Source organism: Notolepis coatsorum (assembly GCF_963971535.1).
Source record: "Notolepis coatsorum genome assembly, chromosome: 16".
In the NCBI taxonomy this organism is placed as follows: domain Eukaryota; kingdom Metazoa; phylum Chordata; class Actinopteri; order Aulopiformes; family Paralepididae; genus Notolepis; species Notolepis coatsorum.
In genome coordinates this window covers 59159287-59173393 of record NC_140180.1, presented here as the reverse complement: position 1 = coordinate 59173393, position 14107 = coordinate 59159287, and positions in this window count along the sequence as shown.

Sequence of the window (14107 nt, the reverse complement as noted above, 5' to 3'; positions counted from 1 at the left end):
CACGATTGGCCACCAGTAGAAGATGAAGGTTTTTTACAGGAACCAGACAGAGGAGAGGATTATGAATTGGAACATAATAACTTCTCCTCTGTGGACATGGAGAAGGTACCAGAAGAGCCAGAGGAACCAGTGCTTAGCACAAGCCCGGAACAAGATACTCGACCACAACGAGTCATCAAGAAGCCTAAACGATATACATAGGCAAAGGAAGGGATAGTGTAACTGATAGGCCTTGGAGAGGGCGTGTACATATTAATTTTTCATTTTTCATTAGCTAAGCTCTCTCCTTTTTTAGAAATGTTTAGATAGTAAATGCAATGTAAGGTCTTTTCTTTCAGAGTGAATTGCACAAAACAGACACATTTGGATAAAAAACACATAAAGTATAGTCTAAACCTGGTAATTGGTACGATCATCTTTTTGTATAAAGGGACGGACCTAGACTGAAGTGAAATTGATATAACTGATAACATTGTATATAACCTGCAAAATGAGTGGAAATTGTTAAACGGTGTGAGTGAATAGAGAACTGTGTAAATAAAAGATGGGTCCATAGTCGGTCAGTGGGGGAGGGAGTAATGTGGGTGTTGAAAGCAAATGATACTAACAAATATGGAAAATGAGTCAGAAGGATTCTGGAAAGGTTGGCTCTGAGGTAATTAGGTTAAACAGTAAGGTTAAGGTAATTGTAAACAGTTTGTTTGAGAAAATACTAACATGTATCTTGGGGATAATTAATCCCCAAACCGGGGAAACTGTAGTAGATTTCAGTCAAACCAACTATTGTACTGTACACCTTGGGTCTCAGAATGGCACAACACCGACAGGTAAAATGCATTCACAAATTCTCCTGGCTTCTCTGCCGCTATCCATTTTCATTCAACAAAACAAACAAGACGTATCTGTGATTTGAAACAGCTGCGTGGACTCAAGGCTCTTAACCAGAGTGATTGAGACAGGCAGCTGTTGATCAAATGAAGAGATAGTCTCGTTTGGACTTCCTGGGAGTAATAAACTGGGTGATTTTACACCCTAAGTGTTCTAGGCAAATGGTCCAATACAAAGGAACTGCCTTGAGAGACGCCAGACAGTCTTTTCTTTACAAAGGAGCAGTTGATCAAAGGATTTGGACTTAGAATCCACATCGTGACGTAATTCGGTGTAAAACGTCACGATAAGGAGTTAGCCAATGAGAGCTGAGAATAAGTGTCCTCCAATAGGAACACTCGAGGAGAGTTTGGAAAACGCCCGCTTTCTGTAAAACTAGAGGCGGAGCCTAAATTGGATATTAGCAAAGACTCCGTGCCAGGAGAGTCAGAACACACCCGAACAGAACCAGGAAGGAACAAGAAACACACACCCTTTTTCTCCACAACAGACCCAGCAAGGAGGAGAAATCGACGCAGCAGAATCGAAGACGAGACGAGACGTGTTTTTAGACAGAGCTTGTTATTGAGAATTTAGACTGAATTCTACTGACCTTCGGCATAGCGAATGCTTCCGGTAGAATTCATTGCACCATTCTTTCAAATATTTCTTTTGTAACATCTAATTGAAATCCTTTTTTCATTAAAAACGGGTTCTTTTTCAAACTGCTCAGATCTCGCTTCATTTCAACGGCCGCGCCGTATTTTCTCTCTGGGTAAGCAGTAACCAAGTTAAAACACTGGTTATCTGCAAGAAGCACAGAGTGGATCCCAAGAGCTTGTAAAAAGGTTTAAATCACAACGCAGAAAGAAGTAGTAAATAGGGAATTTAAGCTGGGAATCCACTTCACCCTTTACCGGGATAATAGACTAGGAAAGCGTGGCTTCCTTTGTCGTGCCCTACAAAGAGTCCTTTTTCACATCTGGACTCGAGCTTTCCTCTGTCCTGCTGGTAAGCATAACACACTGATCCAAATTTGTGCATTCTAGCTAGATTACATTTCTTTCCTGTCAGTGCTGTATCCTGGTGGTGCCCGTGTGCTTATTAAAACACCTGTTTCTGGTGTAAGCGGCTTCTTGTACCGCATAATTCCATAGACTCTCAGGTAAGTTACCAGCTATTAGCTTACACCTAGCCATTTCGAAAAGAGTACGTCCTTCCCTCTCTGCCACCCCGTTCTGGTGTGGGGAGTACGGACATGACGTCTCGTGTCTTATCTTGTTCCTTCTCAACAGTGATTGGAACTCTCTATTTGTGAACTCGGTTCCGTTGTCGGACCTCAAGCATCTTATGTTGCCATAAGGGGCTATGTCTGCCAGGAATTTTTCCGTGGCCTGGAGTGTGTCACTCTTTGCTTTGAGAAAGTAAACAAACACTGCCCCTGTACACACATCTGTAAAAGACTGTACATATCTAAAGCCACCTATGGACTCGTTGCTTACTGGACCGGCTAGATCTGTGTTAACTATAGCGCAAGTGGTACCTTTACTTTTTCTGTGGGACTTCTGTTTCTCGATTGAGTGAACTTCCCCTTTATGCACACTACACATTCTTTGTCAGGTCTACGCTTTTCACCTTTAATGTGCATGCCTTCTGTCACTGCTTGCAGTTTCAGTAAATCCTCGTAATTACAATGACCCATGATCTCATGCCATGTCTGAATATCGTGACTGACAGTCACATTACACATATCATTATTATTACAGTTGTCATTGTCATTACACTCTGTTTGTAGATAATACATTCTCTTGTACACCTCTATGTTAAATCGCGTACCGTCAGGCTCTACAAGAACATCTTTACCTTCATTGAAGAACACTTTGGCACCGTTCGCAGTAGCAGATTTGACAGAGAATAGTTCTTGTGGGAACGAGGGTATGTAGAGAGCGTTCTTTAACGTCACTGTACACCGGCGCCCCTCACTGTCTATGAGGCATACCTGTGCGTCTCCTCTCCCCTGCGCCAACCCGTAAGTGCGCTTCCCGTCTGCCAGCTCCATGCTGTGTCTTTCCGGCTCGAAGGTGTTGTCAAAGTTCTTGAATCGATTCCTGTCGTTGATGACGTGGGACGACGCACCTGTGTCCACGATCAGTCCCTTCCTTTGGGCCTGCTGCTGCTGCGTTGGCTGGGTGACGTACGCTGTCTGCGCCCCGAAGATGAAGTCCTCTCGTCCCGCTACTCTCCGGGCGTCGTCTCGACTCGTCTCACGTCCACCGTCGTCGCCATCTTGTCCACAGCCGCCATCTTGTCCATGCGCGTACCGTGCACTCTGGTCGCGTTTCTTTCTGCACACTTTGTCTGTGTGCCCCGTGGATTTGCAGAAGCTACACCAAACAGTCTATGTGCAGTTATCTTTCCGGTGCCCTTTTTCTCCACATCGCCAACACGCCAGCTCTGTCATGGGCCTGGTCTTCTCTCTCGGTGCCGCCCGGGCCTTTAGCACCCTCTCTCCCGCCTCCGCGGCGACTGGGTGTGTGTCTTCTGAGGCCTCAAAGTTCCGCAACTTGGCCTTGAACTCTCCCAGCGACATGTCCGCTGAACCGTGTGTCACCAGTAGTGTGAACGGTTTGTACAGCTCCGGTAGTCCTCTCATAACCATCGCCATCATTAGTCCATCGCTTGGTGCTTCTCCTGCACTCTTTTTGTTATCCACTTTTTCTCCCATTTTTCTATTTTTCTCCCATCCCAATTTTCGTATCATCCAATTCAACCCTCCCCTGTCTTTGAACGTTGTTTCTTGCCTCCCACAAGCCGGCTGCAATGTGGACTAAGTCATACATAGCACGAGTCCCCTCCGATACTCGAGGTAACAGCAGTCGCATCTTTCCACCTGCGCGGCTCGATCTTTCAGCGTCAGGGGTCTGGGCTTTGGAGGGGCCCCGCCCCCGTCGCTTCCTGATTCTACTGCGCAGGCGCACCAACCGACCTGTAGGAGTCGCTGTCCACAACGCCCGATCCCCACCCATCAGTTTCCCTCCCCCTAATACTGCCAATGTGTATTAGTGCGGACGACCAGCTAAACTGAAAGCAATGTGGAGCGCTCGGCTCCTACAGGGAGGCGTACCTGTTCGAGCCCAGTCTCCAGTATTCGTGGTGAGCGCCTTGCCCACTGCACCACATAGCCGCCCTGCTTCTCCTGCACTCTTAAGCGCTGTAATGATCTGCTCAGCTCTGATGACGTATTCAGTCACAGTCTCGGTGTGCCCCTTCTTCAGCGCGGTTAGTGTTATGTAGAGGGATACGATTCGGGGTCTTCCCCGTCCGATATAATGTTCTCTCAACACTTTCAGGCTCTCTCGGCCTTTGTCCTTAGTGTCGCGGAATATCAGCCCCAAGCTTGTGTCGTCTAGCAGTGGTGCTAACTCACAGTATGCGTTGGCATTATGCTTGTTGTCCAGGGCTCGCACGGCCGCCGTTACTTCTCCCGTGGGGGCCGTCAAGATCGTTGTCTTCAGTCCCACACCATGCATGCAGCACAACATTCGCTCTTCCCAGAGTTCATAGTCCTCTGCTCTACCGTTGAACGAGGGCCATTTGCTCTTTCCTTTGGTCGCCATCCTCTTTTTGATGGTAGGCGTAGCTTTAGCTCCTGTTGGCCTAGCCTTTAGCCACGCGGTGCTCCCGGTGCTAACCTAGCCTATACTTCAGCTAAACTTGCTACCCTCATTATTTCGCCCCTGCGTGATCTGGGCCCATAACCTGTTGACAGAGTCACTTATCGGGCGACAATAACTTGGTCATGACGACAAGGTCCTCTCACTTCAGCCATTAATCGGCGTGGTTTATTATCACATTGAGCATACTAGTACATGAGACCTTCTCTCTGTGAGAGGTAGATGGGAAGAGACAGAGGGGGAGTTAACATCTCCTTTTATACCTCTTACCTGGCGCCAGCATTAATAGCTCCGCCTATAGCGCCCTCTTGTGGAAACAGTTAGACAGTTACATGCAATCGTATACATCACATAACTTTAACAAAACCAATCGCTGTGGGTATAGCTATAGTGGAATAGACTGTATCAATATGCCATATATGGACCATATGGTCTCTATGATATTGTTAATTATACAAATATTGTCGTATTAACCTTATAATTTTTTTTTTCCACTTTTTCTCCTCCTATTTTTCTGTATTTTCCTCCCATCCCAATTTAGTCGTTATGCCAATTCCCCCCTCCCCTTCCTGGTCGTTGTGCGCATGTGGCACGGTGGTGTAGTGGTTAACACTGTCGCCTCACAGCAAGAAGGTCCAGGGTTCGATTCCCGCTTGGGACCAGGTTTCCATGATGCCAGTTACCCAGGTGGGGTATCTCCCAGGCCTTTCTGTGTGGAGTTTGCATGTTCTCCCCGTGCTCGCAAGGGTTTCCCCCCCGATAAGATAAAACCCAATGGAAAAACATGCACAACAACAAGATTGCTAACGCTGTGGCGTCCTTGACGAAGACGGACAGGAGCACTTGGATTGGTCCCCTGGCGCGGCTCACGTTGACGCCTGTCTGCTCCCGGCTGCCCTTGGGGGGGAAGGACGACGGGATGGGTTAATCGCAGATACGAATTGCATGCATGCATCGCATGTGTGCCAATTGATGACCTCGGAGCAGGTCCTAAATTATTATATATTATTATTATGTGCCCCCCACTGGTCGGTCTAGGGAGCCCTGAAGTCTATCACATGCTTCCTCCGATACATCAAGTCAAGTCAAGAGTTTTATTTGTCACGGCATACAAGCATACAGTGAAATGCGGGGGGTAATGCCTGCAGCGATTGTGCAATAATACAAGTAATAAGAATAAGACATAACAGGTATAACATACCTCCTACATAGGAGACAGCCAGCAGCCTCTTTTCACCTGGCAGCGAGGACTCTCATTGGTGAAGTGTAACGCGTGGGAGGTCACACTACCTTCACCATTTCCCTCCCTCGCTGTGCAGGCGCCCTGACCAACCTGTAGGAGTCGCTGTTTACAACGACCAGATTACCACCCACCGGCTTCCCTCCCGCTGACTCTGCCAATTGAGCCAGTATGACGACCGGCCAAGCCGGAGGCACCGCTGACAGCCGGATTCGATACCAGTGTCTCTGCAGTGGTAGACAGATGCTTAGTCCGCTGTGCTACCCGGCTGCCTCGTATTAACTTTATTATAATTATTTAATTCCGAGGATGTCTGTAGAATAGCCTTCACCAACGCAATCACCAACTATTTATCGCAAATGAAGCCTTTTACCAGTTTCATCACCTGTGCATTGTATGTTACTATTGCACTTTACTGTTACATTTGCACTCTGGTTGGATGTTGTATTGTAGGCTACTTGTTCTGTATAATGACAATACATTTGAATCTAATCTAATTTTGATCAGTCGCAAATCACTTCCGCGCTACCTGTTGAATACAGGGGTCTCACTGTTTTGCACACGGCCCTCGCCTTATAAGGAGCTTGCGGGGCGTGTCTGTATGCAAATTCAGGTGTACGAGAATGCGCTTCCAGTTTAAGAATGAGTGATGTTTTTCATTCATAGGAACCCAGCTGCGTTGAGTTTGGCCACCTATGAAGACCGTTTCATGTGTTCAGGAATCCGGAGGGGGATTTTTGTAAATTTGTTAGTACAAACTTTTTACCAAGATAGTACACACTCCATCATTGACGTGTTTATTATTCAACGCCAAACTGGCCAGACGTAAAGCACCATCCACAAAGGTGGATCTAATACTACCTCTATACTTACTCATGCTTGTTACAATGAGCCACACAAGGTTTTACACTCAAGTTACAAGGAATCACTGGGTTACACATGTACTCCAAAATAATGCTTGTAAGTACATCTTGGCAAGCAATACAAGGGTCTGTGACTGGTACCAGCTGGGTGCTCAGTACAGCTGCTATGGACCACCGTGTGAACTGAGCAAGCAGACAAAGGAGAAATAGGGGAAACACACAAACAACCTAACTAACAAGCAACTTACCTATCACTAAATACATAATGGGATGAGGGAATGGGAAAGAGACGAACATAGGGAGACAGCCTAGGGAGTGGCAAATAATAGAAAAAATAAAAAGGAAAGCAATTAATGTCGCTGCCCTGGGGTGTAGAGTGCAGCCAACACAGTATTGTTGGCCTAACAATACACACAGGGCAGAGAGCAAAACAACTGTGGTGAAAGATCAGTGATGACCCTCCACATCTGGTCAGTTCCAAAGAGTCAATACACCTTATGGAGAGGAAACGCTGGAATCAGTTGCTTGTTGTTCTCAGTTTAACATCCAACCATATACATGCAGGTTAAGATGAGGCAACTTATCTTGGGGTCTAAGCTGTCACACTGAGGCAGAGGATTGTGTTTATACATTGAAGTCACCCCAAAATACCAATATCCAGATCTAATCTAGGATGTGGTTCAGAAACATTTCTGGAAAACTCTTGCTGTAATTGGTCATATACACACACACACACACACACACACACACACACACGCACACGCAACACACACACGCACACGCAACGCACACGCAACACACACACACACACACACACACACACACACACACACTTGGCCTTACTAGTGACGTTAATGTTCTTCTGAAAAACATATTTTTCACACATCATCTTGCACTTTAAAGCACACTATCTTGCTTTAAAATGCCAAACACAAACTTCTAGGAGGAATACATTTGTTATCATTAATACGTTGCTTTAATGCTGTTAATCTCTGAATGGTCATAACACGCCTGTGGTCCCCAGGGCGTATATCTGATGAGCAGACCTACATCCAAGCGTACAGTGCTTTAACCTTTCTGCTGCTTCCCGCTCTTTACTTTCTCAATGTAATTTCACTTTGCAGCAAGTTTGCAAAACATTTTTACATTTTTTTTTTCTTTTTTTTATTGATCTTTCCCCCCCTCCTTTTTCCTCCGATTTTTCTCCCATCCCAATGTTAGTCGTTATGCCAATTCCCAATCCCCTTCCTGGTCGCTGCGCACTTACCCCCCACAGTCGGTCTGGGAGAGTGGAGGCTATCACGTGCTTCCTCCGACACACGTCTAGCCAATCAACCGCTTCTTTTCACCTGGCAGCGCGGACTCTCACTGAGAGGGCGTAGCGTGTGGAAGGATCACACTATCCCACTTAGATCCTATCCGCGCTTAGCAGGCGCCCCGACCGAACTGTAGGAGTCGCTGTTTACAACGACCCGGACCCACCCGCCAGCTTCTCCCACCCTCTAATACTGCCAATTGTATTAGTGTGAACGGCCAGCCAAGCTGGTGACAACCCCGGAGCTGTGAGCTGGATTCGAACAGGCGAATCCAGCGTCTCCGGGGTTGGTGACGAGCGCAATCTCTGCTACGCCACCTGACCGCCCCCTATTTTTACATTCTTGATGCTTCTCTGAGTTACCAAAAGAAAATCCCTGCGGAGAGGAATTTTATTTAAAATCATGTATGCAAGTATTTCTCATAAGCAGTGCCTTATGCATATATGATCCAGGATTATCTAAATGTATGTCATTGTGTGAGAGGGCAGGATGAAAGAGGAAAACAAGAGGCGGATGAGGGTGATATACACTGCATCATGGGAAAGAATGTGGGGATATGGAGAATGCATAGGCCTAGATAACGAGCATTTTATGTTTTTATTTATGTATTACACAAGGCAACTGTATTTCATTTAGTCATGTTTATTGCTTTTATAGGTTACCTGCAGATATAGGTCACCTCCCCATGGGGGGATGGAAGTACTGATGAAAGCAAAGTGTTGAGGTGTGTTTAATTTGTGAGTGGCTTCTGCATGGCATTAACAACAACTAACTCCCCATTGTTCCAAAGAATATGGAACATGATCTCCCTTGACTGCTATAGATACAATATATGAGCTTTATAACTTTTCTTTCCATCGTTTCACTCACTCCAGCACAGACCCTATATTGTTGTCAAACCCATTGCCCTGCTCCCATTTTTACAGTGGCATGTTATGGGTCACATGGGACCATCTGGTAAAATAAACGGCCAAATAAAAAGTGGTTATAGTGCAACACTGGTGCTCGACTGGCTCCACCCTCAGTCCTACACATTACTGCTTCTAGGCTATGAAAACACTGGAGCGATAATTACTTACACCCCACCACCTTCTTCTCACTCTCTCTCTCTCTCTCTCTCTCTCTCTCTCTCTCTCTCTCTCTCTCTCTCTCTCTCTCTCTCTCTCTCTCTCTCTCTCTCTCTCTCATGTGACATGTCTAATTCCACATCCCTGGCCTTTCTGCCATGATCTCTACATGTGGAAAACAGGCAACATATGAACTGGTCTCCTTTTTCCAATTAGGGGGAAGGATGATGACTGGAGAGGAGAGACAGCTTCTCATTTGCCAACACCCTGCTGTGTTAATTCAACCCCTGCATGTGTGTGTGTGTTTTCACACTGGCCAACTGAACTCTTTCATTTCATACCATTTGTGGAATTTAGACGTGGAAAAAGAGACTGGAACTAGAAAGCTGTGCTCGGTAGAGTGCAAATCTCCGGCAGGCGGCAGGCCCTAATAATAATGGTGATGTATGGTAACCTTCTATCTAAAGCCATAAAAGAGTAGCGCTGCTATGTTATGATTGTCTCTACTCTCCCTCGCTTTCTCTGTAGGGTAATCTGCTGAGAATGTTTTGAGGCTGCGTAGTATATTGTCATGGACACCTCTCATCGCAATCATGGGCTGTTTGCCCCCCTCCCCTCTGTGAGGCGCTACAGGAACCTCTGCTCCAAGTCAAGCAAACTCGGGAAAAGCTTCTTCCCCTCTGCTGTCATCTCCCTGAACTCTGTATCACAAAAATAGCCCCCCCCCATACCATATAAACTCTGAACTCCATTACCTATACCCTAGGCTCTGTTACACAATACTGTACAAACTTTTAACTCTGTTGCCTATACTCAATTTATACCTACAGGTTTGAAAGCTTGGCGTTGCTAATGAACATTTTAAATGATTTTTATAAACTGGTCAACACTGGTCAACACAGCTTTATTTCCGGCATTGGGTGCCTGATGCGCATGCGCTGTGATCACAGCCTAGGCGCATCAGGCAGCTAGAGCCGTTTTGAGCTGTGTTGACCAGTTTATAAAAAATATTTAAAATGTTTATTAGCAACGCCGAGCTTTCAAACCATTACGTTTCTCTGTCCAAGACCCTCGTGCAACTGTGAGTACCTTTGAAATGTATCTGTGATACTTGTATAACAAACGGTTTGGGTAGGACCAGTTCTTCATGGTAAATCTAGGTTGGTTTCCTATTGAGTAGCAAGGGACTGTGGATTCACTCTGCCAAACCTTGTTGGCGTCCATCACAGTCACGAAAGGGGCTAACTGACCTAGTGCAGTGCCCGTTCAGGGCATGGGTGTGGACGTTCAGGGCCCATTCATGGCCATTGGTCCTCAGCAATACACCCGCCAAGTGTGAAGTCGATCTGATGAGCGCTTCTTGGGATATGCATAAAGTTTGTTGCATCACCATCTGGCCAAATGTCAACAAAGACACTGACTGCACTGCCTCAGGTCCTCAGCAATACACCCGTCAAATGTGACGTATATCGGATGAACGGTTCTCGAGCTATGCAAGCCACAAACAGAATGAATGAATGAAAATGTAATTTAACAGATTGGTACAATACAGTACGGCTCAATACACACAATCGTTAACCCTTTCACTGCCACACAACAGCCGGTTAACCCTTTCACTGTGACAATACAGAAGGTTAGCCCTTTACTATCACACAACCGCGGATGCAGAGCTAATGATGCTAATGATAGAGCATCACCGTCGGTTGTGTGATAGTAAAGGGTTAACCTTCTGTCGTGTGGCAGTGAAAGGGTTTTTTAAGGGGATGCAGACCAGAGAAAGACGGTTGTCTTGTTTACATCAGGGTCCCCCATTTTCAATTCATATTGACATTTATGACATACACAACATACATGACATTTATGACATAGGGACATACATGACATACAGGTATATAGTACTAATAGATGCACCCGTCTTCAAATCCTTCAATAGGTTTTGTGATCTGCACGGCCTCAGCCAACTAATCACCCAACCCACAAGGATATGTGAATCAACTCAGACTACCATTGACCTCATACTGACCTCTGACAAGTCCAAGATATCCAATAAAGGGGTTATAGCATGCGGGTTAAGTGATCATTATATGTCAGTCAAAGCTTACCAAAAGCACGAGCAGTGAACTCCAAGACCACGTGACTGAACTCAAACTAGAAAGAAACAGACTAAGAAATGACGTAAACTCCATGATCAAAACTGCTAAAAAAAATTTCATCAATGACAAAACCGAGGAAAACAAAAATAAACCACGTGAACTTTGGAAATTACTCAACAATCAACTAGGCTGCAGTAAAAAACTCAAAACCAGGTTCTCAAACATAAACATAAAGACGGACAACACGCTCATCACAGACAAGCTGGATGTAGCCAATTACTTAAACACTTTCTTCACAAACATAGCCACAACACTGGTAAACAAACTACCCTCCCACTCAGGGCAGTATGGGGTAGAACACATAGTAGCATACTACAAGAACCTAGGCGTCCACAAAGACGACTTCAAACTGGAAATAGTAACTACAGATGAGGTACTCAAAAAACTGAGCGCCCTCCAACCAAACAAGGCCACTGGCCATGACAACATCCCCTCCAAATTCCTCAGAAACTCAGCAGCAGCCATCACCCCAGTCATCACACACATAATAAACCTCTCCATAAAACAGGGACACGTCCCCAAGGACTTCAAAATTGCGAGAGTAACACCCCTGCACAAAAAGGGCAGCAAATTAGACCCGGGTAACTACCGCCCTGTTTCTATCCTTACATCCATCTCGAAAGTCATGGAAAAAATAGTATACGAACAGATCGAAAAGTACCTCGCGGAAAAAAATCTAATCTACGAATTCCAATCTGGCTTCAGAACATCCCACTCCACTGACACATGCCTTCTCTACTTGAACGACCACATCAAACAAGAGGTGGACGCGGGCAAATACTGCGGCATGGTCATGCTGGACCTACAAAAGGCCTTCGACACTGTCAATCACACCATTCTGATTGACAAGCTAAAAGCAATTGGTTTTGATAGTTTATCAGTGAGCTGGATACAATCCTACCTGGAGGGGAGGGAACAGATGGTGGAAGTAAACGGTACACTATCCCCCCCCCTCACAGTGAGCTGTGGTGTTCCACAAGGAAGCATACTAGGACCGCTACTATTCCTAATTTATGCAAATGACATGTCGTCAGCTTGTGACTGCAACTTGTTCCTGTTTGCGGACGACTCAGCCCTGCTGGTCTCTGACAAGAACAAGTTACAGGTTGAAAAAGCCCTCAGCTCGGAACTAGGCAAAATCTGCATATGGCTCGCCGACAACAAACTATCATTACACATGGGCAAAACAGAGTCCATTCTCTTCGGTTCAAATAACAAACTCAGCAAGACCGACGGCTTCTCGGTTACAGTGGGTGACAATATTATCACAAGGAAAGATGAAATTACCTACCTGGGTTCCATCCTAGAGGCTAATCTTTCCTGTGACAAAATGGCATCCAATGTAATAAAAAAAGTCAACCAACGAACGCGATTCTTGTACCGGATCTCCTCTCTGGTAAACAAGAATACCCTGAAGACTCTAGCAGGAGCACTCATTCAAGGGTACTACGACTATGCTTGCACCTCATGGTACCAAAGCACCTCAAAGGCACTAAAAAACAAATTACAAACATCTCAAAACAAGCTAGTCAGACTACTACTTGACCTGACTCCTAGAACCCACCTCACCCCTGCCCACTTTGACAACCTAGGATGGCTTAGAGTAGACGACAGAGTACAGCAACTTGCAATGGGCCTGGTCTACAAGATACACTACGCGACCAAGGTACCCATGTACATGTCAAAATACTTCCCAAAGGTCAGTGAATACCACGATCACAACACCAGAGGGAGCTCCACAAATCATGTAAAACCCAGATTCGGATCAAACAAGGGACTAAACACGTTTCGCAATTATGCCACATCAATGTGGAACGCCCTGCCTAAAGCTGTAAAGGAATGTGAATCACTACCCACCTTCAAAAACACTCTCAAAAAACACCTACGTGAGACTGCAATTCGAAACTGGCCCCTACAAATGTCCTAACCTAGTTGTACAGTAAATGACCAAGTAAGGCTTTGTCAATATTCAAATGTACAGTGTAAAATGTGTGTGTGTCCCCTTCCCAACCCCCCCCCCCCCCCCCCCCCACCTCCAATGTACAGCCCTCACCCACCCAACCCACCCAACCCCACCCCACCCAACCAACCTCCTCCAATGTACAGTTTCTATGCCAAATGTATATACACTCCTTTTCTGGACACTTTTGTATCACAAACAGTACTGTATTTGCAAATCTGATATGTCATAAATGTATAGATGTAGCAGTACTGTCTATCTGTATGTCATGTATGTCATATATGTTATGATGAATTGAAAATGGGGGACCCTGATGTAAACAAGTCGAAAGTCTTTCTCTGGTCTGCATCCCCTTAACAATTGTATGTATTGAGCTGTACTGTACTGTACCCATTCTGCAATCTGTTAATAAACTTTTCAATCAATCAATCAAAAACTATAGTAATATCAGACACTAGATGTTCGTTGTTATGACGCTACCATCTGGCCAAATGGCACCAAAATAGACACTGCAGTCTGCACTCCCCTGGGTCCTCAGCAATACAAGCGCTGAGTAGTGTGAAGTTGATCAAGATATGCACAGGCCAAAACGTAACGTTTGTTTTTATAACGCCACCATCTGGCCAAATGGCACCAAATTGGACACTGTCTGCACTCCCCTGGGTCCTTGGCAATACACCGGCCTATGAAGTCCATAGGACGAACGGTTCTTGAGATATGCTATATATGCAGAGTGACACACACAGGACTTCCTTTATAGTCAGATATTATTCACCAACAATGCCTTTATTCAGATCTCAACTGCAGTTTAATTCAAAATCTCTATTATTTAAAATTACATGGCAAGAGTTTGCGCATCAGTAGCAGGAGCCCTACAGTATAGCATGCCTGTGTGTGTATGTTCACAGCTGGTTTTAATATAACTCGAACTGACAGGTCAGAAGCAGTAGAGGAAAAGATTTAGTGG